Raw genomic sequence first — 8,888 nt, forward strand, 5'->3', positions numbered from 1 at the left:
TAGAAAAAACCTGCTTCTTGTAGGAAAACAGGTTATGAGGTGGTTGGATTTGTTTATGGGCAGTTGTTTTCAGTATGTGGATTGATCACACAGCTGATACTTGCTTTTATCTGCTCAGGTCTCTCTTGATACAAATTCATCACTTGTTTTTTATCGCCGCTCTGCGTGGTCAGTCCAGTAATTTCCTGGAGAGCAGGAGGCAGCCTTTGGAGAAATGCAGGCTCAGGGTTCTGAAATTTCACCTCTGGGGGGAGAGATGGTTTTGTTCCTTTTCACTGCAGGCCTGGGGAGGAATTTTATCAGCACCTTCTTACACTTCTCACTGTTCACTTGGTCTTCTACAGCCCTATGCAAGTGCTCCCACCTTTCACTGTGCATGGTAACAGGAGCTTGGAGACCTGTGGCATGCTGATTGTTTAGAGATTTATTTTGAGAGTAAGAACTGGGATTCTGCCTCCTACTGTTCTGGTACCTCTGTGTATCTCTCACAAGGCATTGCAAGGTGGAAGGGTAACATGATGGATGCCCTGCAGGCACTGCAAGGTGGAAGGGATGGGTGACATGATGGATGCCCTGAAGGCATTGACAAGGTGGAAGGGATGGGTAATATGATGGATGCCTTGGAGGCATTGCAAGGTAGAAGGAATGGATAACATGATGGATATCCTGCTATCCTGGGTTCAGCAGCAGCAGTCATTTTTCTCCTTCTTAGTAGCTGGTGCAGTGCTGTGTTTTTGACTTTTGGCCTGCGAACAGCACTGATAACACCAATGTTTGTAGTTACTGCTCAAATGTTTGGTCTGACCAAGGACTTTGTGAGCCTCATGCTCTGCCAGGGAGGAGGGGAAGCAGGGAGGAAGCAGAGACAGGACACCTGACCCAAGCTAGCCAAAGAGGTATTCCATACCACAGCACGGCATGCCCAGGATGTAAATTGGGAATTACCCGGAAGGGCTGGCTCACTGCTTGATCAGGCTGTGTATTGACGGGTGGTATCGTATTCTCTTCCCTTGTTATTTCCCTTATCATTATTATCATTGGTGGTAGCAGCAGTGGTTTGTGTTATACCTTAGTTACTGGGCTGTTCTTATCTCAACCCATGGCAGTTGCATTCTTTCGAGTCTCCCCCCATCCTTCCGGGAGCAGAGGGGAAAGAGGAGGGGAGTGTATGAGCGGCTGCATGGTTCTGAGTTACTGACTGCACTTAAACCACGACACCTGCAGGCACTGCAGGGTGGAAGGGAAGGGTGACATGATGGATGCCCTGCAGGCACTGCAAGGTGGAAGGGATGCGTGACATGATGGATGCCCTGCAGGCACTGGCCAGCGTGGTCCCGCTGCCTGGTGCTGCAGGCAGCAGCCCTGGGGGGCTCGCCTCAGGCTGTCTCTGCACTGTGGGCAGAGGGGCTGCAGCAGACGCTTCCGCAGTGTCTGTGGGACCGCGGGTGGTGGTTGCTGGACAGCAGCACTCTTCTGGAGCCTCGAATCAGGGCCTGGGCTCAGCTGCGGCTGGCGCTTGTGTGTGAGGATGTAGCCCTGAGCTGGAGTTGCGCTGGCTGGGGGGGTTCACCAGGCACGGTGCTGATCCCAGGCTGGATCCTCTGCCCTTCACACAAGGGGAGGGGCCGTACACACCCTTCGTGAGTGTTTTTCCTGCTCCGGCCCTTGGAACCGAGACAAAGGTTTCCAGGGGTGGGTTTGTGTTTCCCTGTTGGGGTTACTGGAGCTGCTGGGGGACAGCTGGTGGCTCCTGCCTCGCCTCTCACACCTCCGTGGTTGCAGGTGTGCTGAGGGCGGTGAGGACCAGTCTGACCTCCTCCACCTCCCCTCCCACCTCACTGCCCCCCGAATGGGGGCTGCCCCTGCGTGGCTGTCACTCCGCATAGGGCTCCCTGGAGCAGACGTCACCACCAGCACTCTTCTGCCTCCATGCTGATGTTTATGCACACAAACACTTTGCTGTCCGGCTGGTCTAGTAAAGGAAAGACAATCCCCTGCTCTGCTGCTGTTTGCTTTCTTTTCCAGGTGCTTGGCTGTGGTGGCACAGGAGGCTCTGTTGCTCCCCGGCCATCTCCTGGAGGTGATTCCTCTTTGCAGCCCTGCCCTGCTCCCATTGTGATGGGAGACAGACCTCCAGGGAAGGTGCACTGCTGCATCCCCTCCATTGAGCAGCGCTGCTATTGCTGCTGAGACACCTGCTTTGGGCCTCTCTTCTTTCCGGCAGAAACCATCCCGCGCTCTCCTGCTCAGGCCAGGCTGAGTGCTGCGGCAGAGCGTCACTGCAGCTCAGCCTTCTGAAAGGTGAGGCTTGCTGTGGTGTTTGCCCCGGGGCTGCTTTGCTGAATGCCCTTTGCGCAGGTGAGGTCCCTCGGAGTGGGGATGCATCACCTCACCAACCTTTAGATGTTGTATGTGAAGGGTGGGATCCCACAGACGGGCTCTGAGTGACCCCACCAGGATCTCTTCCAGCAGCACCCCATGGCTCAGCCCCAAGGCAGACACCAGCTCATCCTGTCCCTAGGGACCCCCAGGATAACTGCAGCTGCATTTCACGATACCAGGTGCTCTGCTGTTTGCTTCCCACTGTGGGTTTTCCACCGCCCCAACCTTGGCCAAGGGCAGCCGGCCTGGATGCTCTCCCCACTGCGCTTCAGCAGTCCTGCTGGTCCAGGCCCTCCTGTTTCTGTGGAAGGCCTTTCAGGTCAACGAGTCCCTGCTCCTCCATATGTGGATGTATGTCCTGGTGAGAGATGATTCACCGAACGTGCAGGCAGCTTTGCTCCAGGTACCAGAGCAGGATGGCTCCTGCTGCCAGGCACGGCTGAGGAAGCTTGGGCACAGGGCAAGTGTGCACAGGGGCCTGTGGTCCAGCTGAGCCCAGTGCGGGGCTGCCCAGCGGAGCACGCACCCCGGGGAGCGCCCGGGGAGGACGCGCACTGTGAGAGCTCCGCAGCCCGTCGTGGCGGTGCGCGATGCTCACAGCTCAGCATGCCTGGGGTTTCCATGCTTCTTAGAGCAGCTCCGGTGCCTAAAGGGGCTGCAGGAAACCTGGAGAGGGGCTTGGAACAAGGGCCTGTAGAGACAGGCCAAGGGGAATGGCTTGAACCTGCCCGAGGGGAGACTGAGATGAGCTCTTAGGCAGAAGCTCTTCCCTGTGAGGGTGCTGAGGCGCTGGCACAGGGTGCCCAGAGAAGCTGTGGCTGCCCCATCCCTGGCAGTGCTCAAGGCCAGGTTGGACACAGGGGCTTGGAGCAAGCTGCTCCAGTGGAAGGGGTCCCTGCCCGTGGCAGGGGTTGGAGCTGGAGGAGCTGTAAGGGCCCTTCCAACCCAAACCAGTCTGGGATTCTGGGATTCTTAGATGTGCTTTGGCCAGAGGTGCACAGGAGCTGGGGGATGTCTCTCCACACCTTGGGGTGCACCAGGGTTTGCCTTTCCTGGAGTTCCCACAGGGCCTGGGGACCAGAAGGTGCGCAGCTGGAGCCCCTCTTTGCGGGTGAATGTATGGCCTTGAGCAATGTTGTACTTCTTTGTAGTGTATCCTCCCTGTGTGACTTGTTGTCCTCTTTGCATCTCCTGTTACCTGCTTTGCATCTCCCTTTTTATTGTCCCCTTTGCCTTTGCACCAAGGTTTCCTTTTAAAGCCCGTGAAGATGTGTGGTGGTGCTGCCGAGGCCACTGCAGCCCTGTCCCAGGAAAGGGGCAGGGTGAGGGTTTCATGCTCTGAAGGATGCTCATCACAGGTGTGGGGGGCAGCGTGGGGAGCGGGGAAGGGAGCGATTGCTCCGGAGGAGCCAGCTGTACTCACTGTTACGGGGTAAGTCGTGCAATAAACTGATGCTTCGGTCTCGCACCTTCTGCTCTCAGAATGAGTCATTTAAGTGCTACCGGGTTCTCACAGTGCATTTGGCCATTACAGGGTATGGAAAACTGAGTGAAAAACTGATTAAGGATTAAAACCAGAAAAAAGGCCACTTCTCCCCACAGCCCGTGGATTAACTGGAACGTGAGTTGTGCAAGCACAAAGGGTCTTGCTCCACTCCAGGAAAAGCCTAATTCAATGCACCAGAAAGATTTTCGCTTAAACCACTGCTGAAGTTCTCATGCTGTCATTCATTCGTGGAGATGGGCTGATTTTTTAGTCCTTATGTTTGATTTTTGTTTGGAAACAGTAGGAGAAAAAGCGTGCCCACTGTGAGGATTTGGTTCTCAAAGACGGGTGTATTATTGCAGCTGCAGAAGCTGCACAATGAGTTCGTGGTGGCTTTCCCAGAGGAAAACAGGTTGTGGTGTGTGTGTGTGCCATGGGGGTCTGGAGTGGGGCACTTTTAGCCTCTTTAGCCACATTATGCCATGCCATGCCACTGTTTGCGTTTGTGTATATGTCCTCTGGTGTGTAGTGACTGTACCGAGCAGCCACCCATGCAGCGGAGCGTCCCAGGCAATACACTTTTGTGTGTTCCTCTCTCTTTCTCCTCTTGCTCATAGTAAATAACTCTGATTACAAGAAGGAACCAGATGTTGCTTGAAATAATTTGGCCTTGTGATAAAACAATAGCGTGTTCACTGCAGAGCTTTTTTTCCTAAAAGGCAAATTTCTCTTCAATTTTCCTTTTCCTTTCACATCACCATAAATCCCTTCATTGTATCAGAGCGGATTCCTCTCCCCAGGGTCTCTGTTCATCCAACACTTCTGACCTGTGGGCAAGTGCTGGAGGAGGTGCTGGGTCCTTCTGTGGGCACTGGGCATGCAGCAGCTGCCATCTCCTGGGGTGGAAATGAGACTAGAATGGAGTCCTGGTAGGTAGCGGAGTGTGAATCAGGGCAGCTCCATCCCCAGGGACACTGGGAATGCTGGTGTGTGCTGGGCCCAGGTGCAGCAGGAGATGCTGCGGAAGCCCTCGCAGTGAGGGGGCTGCAGAGTCTCTTGGAGGAACAATCCCACAGTGAGGATTGTGCTGTGAGAGGAGAGGATCGCGCGGCTGGAGCCGGGGTCAAAGTTCTCCTTTCTTCTCTCGGGAGCTTGTAGGAGCTCTGCATGGGACAAAGGAAAAGGGCTCGGGCAGCCTTTGCAACACTGCCTCAGCTGCTGGAGCAGGAAGTGGAGGAAAACCGGGGCTGCGGAAACCCCAGCAGATAAGTACTGCCTTCGTTTCTCTCCTGTATAAATGGCTTGGTCCACTTGCCACCATTTTCTCCAGCTCCACCCTTCAGTGCATCTCCCAGCATGTGGAAGGAATAAACCAGGTGTGAAGGTTTAAGTGTTCAAGGCCAGGTCAGACATGGGCTTGGAGCAAGCTGCTCTAGTGGAAGGTGTCCCTGCGTGTGGCCGGGAGCTGGAACTGGATGAGCTTTCAAGCTCCCTTGCAACCCAAACCAGTCTGGGGTTCTACGACTGCAGGAGACCACAGTGCTTACCCTGATTTGTGGCAGGGCAGACAGAGGCCACCAGTAGCTCTTCAGTTTGACACCTCCTTGCCATTAAGCAGCCAGCCCCAAAAATTCATCTCGGCTCAAAGGGCATCTGCATCCTGGGTTCACCCAGCACAGGTACCATGAGCAGCATAGGACAAGTGGAGGAAAACTACCGAAGTGTTGCTGCAGGTTTCCAGCAGGTTCTGCAATCCCTGCTGAGCCCGTGGCTGTGTCAGGGCTGTGCTGTTCCTGGACACCAAGCTGGTGAGATCAGAGCGTGCTGAAGTTCATCTGTGCAAGCTCCACTGCCGCCTCGGCTGCGGATGGGCACTGCCCATGCTCCCAAGCAGTGGGGCAGGCTGGGTGGAGACAGGCCCCACGTCCACCTGAGGTGGCAGGAGCCCTGGGGTAGCTGGAGCTCAGCAGAGCTCTCCTGCTGCCCCTCGCGGGTGACATGCGCAGCGTGCATCAACCGTGGCCTTACCAGGGTGATGTTCTGGGTACGGGTGTTTTCCATCGTGAGTGTGGGTCGGTATCAGCAGATCTCTCTGCATGGATGATAAGGGACATTTTAATCTTGCTTGCTACTGATTAGAAAGCAGAGGATTGGGCTAGAGCCATAGCTCCTGAGCAATAGCCAAATAGTCATAGACAGACCCAGGGAATGAATAACATGGCACCAGCTCCGTTTGGGAAGGATTATTAGCCCAGCAGGAGCCTGGATGCCTGGAACCACAGCAATGCAAATAGTGGGGAGTTCATTCATACAGCAGAAGAATCTCCCGACCTTATCTAACCTTACATATTCACTACACCTCTTCATTTAAATAATCACCATGGGAGCACTCTGCCTGCGCTGGAAGGTCCATGCCTCCCCTGGTGCTGCATTGCAAGAAGATGCTCTCTGTTACACTGCTGTGTGGTGAGTCTCCTGGGTCCCTACCACTGAAGGAAAAGAAATCTGTTTAAAAGAAACAAACAGCTTTGTGTAAACTACAGCAATGAGCTGCCAATTCCATGTTCTTCCAGCACAGAAAAGCATCCTTCCCCTGCCATAAAGCACTCCGTTAGCAGCCACGGTACCGCTCCAGGGGTGTGTGGTTATGAGATCATGTCACTCGGGACCGGAAAGCACCAGACTATGCCCTATGTCTTATAAATGCAGATGTGTGATGATTAGCTCATGACAACCATCAGAGTTCCTGCTGGAATGATACTCCTAATAATTTATCCTTCGGAAGTTTTTAGTTGGGATCACCCTGTGCTCAGGGTCTGCTCAGTGCAGAGTCACTGAGAGCTGGTGCTGTGTGTGCCATGGAAGATGGAGCTGTAATGGGCTCCTGAGCTCACATGGTGTGTGTAACCAGAAAGTCAGATAATTCCTAGTTGGGATGATGGATACTAATGCTCAAACCACTAATATCACTGAATACGGTTGCATGAGATTGAATAAGAATACCCCTATTGTCAACCACGTTCCCTTTTTTTATCACCAGATGATATAGTAATATATTATTATAGTTCTTTCTGTATGTTTCTTCTTAATGTATGTTCATCATCTAGACTCTAGGAGGGCTGCAGCTGCAGCAGGAGTGGAACCACATGGGGAAATGACTCACCTCCCATGGGCTAGACATGGATTTTTGACCCAGGAAAACATGAAAGCTGACATAAAGGTGGAGCATTGTGTTATTCAGGGAACAAAATGTCACAGCAAATGGCTGCTTTAAGTTTGGCCTGTTTTATTAGTAGACTTGTAGCTGTGAAGTAAGTGTGAAGAAAATGTACTTGTTGCATTACAAAAGGTCAAGTACGCTAAACACCTTCAGCTGCAAATGAGCCAAAGGATGCTGCAGCCACAGTCAGTCTCTGCCCTGCTCTCTTCTGGTAGGAGGCCTCAAGTTCTAATGAGGAACTGGTTTAGAGTTGAGTGAAGATTCAAGAGGTAGCAAGAGCGTTCCTTTTCCTTTATGCTTCTTAAAAACTCCTCCCCTGGTCCCACTGGATGTCGCCTACAAACAGTGTTGGATGTACCTTTGAGTTGCATGATTTCTCCTTTCATTACTAGCGCTGAAATTGGAGGGCCCTGTGGAAGCGTCCTCTGATAGCGGTGGGGCTTGCATGCTTTGTAGATGAGTCCGAGGAAAGGCCTGGTTATATAAGGGCATTTCTCCTCTGCAGTTTGCAGCAACATTCAGGTGCATCCAAGTTAACCTGAAGCTTGTTTTAAGGCTTGGCTTAGTGACTGTGGGCTTCCAAGAATACCTGGAGTTGTTCGTGTTGAAGGGACCTTAAAGCTCCTCCAGCTCCAACCCCTGCCACAGGCAGGGACCCCTTCCACTGGAGCAGCTTGCTCCAAGCCCCTGTGTCCAACCTGGCCTTGAGCACTGCCAGGGATGGGGCAGCCACAGCTTCTCTGGGCACCCTGTGCCAGCGCCTCAGCACCCTCCCAGGGAAGAGCTTCTGCCTAAGAGCTCAGCTCAGTCTCCCCTTGGGCAGGTTCAAGCCATTCCCCTTGGCTTGTCCCTACAGGCCCTTGCCCAAAGCCCCTCTCCAGGTTTCTTGCTGCACCAGGGGACTGCAGCACATGCAGGGGAGTGCATACCCACTTTGAGATTTAGACTGAGCTTGGAAAGTGTGTATCCCTCACCTGAGGGACCTTAACATCAAGACAGACAAGTCACCTTTCCCTTTTCATTTGCAGAGCTGGGTGGTAGGAGGGATGGGGCTGGAATGGCAGTGCAGGACAGTTCCGTCTCTGTCGCACCTGCAGCAGTCCTTGCCTTCCCCACTGCCCTTGCAGGAGCTGTGCAGCTTCTCCCCATGGGAATTCCCCACAGGAAATCCTCTGCTCCTGCTCAGGATCCAGAAGTAATGCAGATCTCTCCCCAGTTCTCCCATTCCCAGAAATCAGGCTGCGTGTGTCGTTTGCGTGTATGCACATGCCAAGTTTCAGCCCAAAGAGAGTTTTTACACCTGACTTACAACCTGCTGAAATGATTTTATGATGGAAGCACTGACATAACCCCACAGTAACGCAAGCACACCAGGGGCATGCCCGTGGTTTCTAATGCTTTTATGAGGTGTGTGTACAGGAGGTGACGTCCCTGGCGTGGACAGGACCTGGCTTGGACCCTACTCCTGAGCCCTCACATAGGGACAACAAAACCCATTTCCTAGATGTTGATCAGCCCCAGGTGAGCTCAATAGTTAAATGTCTCACTCCTCACCCCTGCCAAAGAAAAGCAGTAGCAGGAGAAGGGCGTATCTGCTGTGTTTGGAGTGTGGACCGCTGGCATCAGAGCCTTGTAGCAGTGGTGTTTTGCTGCCTCGGGCCATGAAATGAAATGTCCTGGGCTGGAGCACTTGTGTTTGAGGGAGCTGGGACTTTTCTGAACCCTTGGGTAACTCTGGAGCATCACTGGGGACCAGGTTTTAATTAAAGTGTAAAACTGCATCTGCTGCGATCCTGCATT

This window comes from Lathamus discolor, chromosome 7, assembly GCF_037157495.1.
Source record: "Lathamus discolor isolate bLatDis1 chromosome 7, bLatDis1.hap1, whole genome shotgun sequence".
Taxonomy (NCBI): Eukaryota; Metazoa; Chordata; class Aves; order Psittaciformes; family Psittacidae; genus Lathamus; species Lathamus discolor.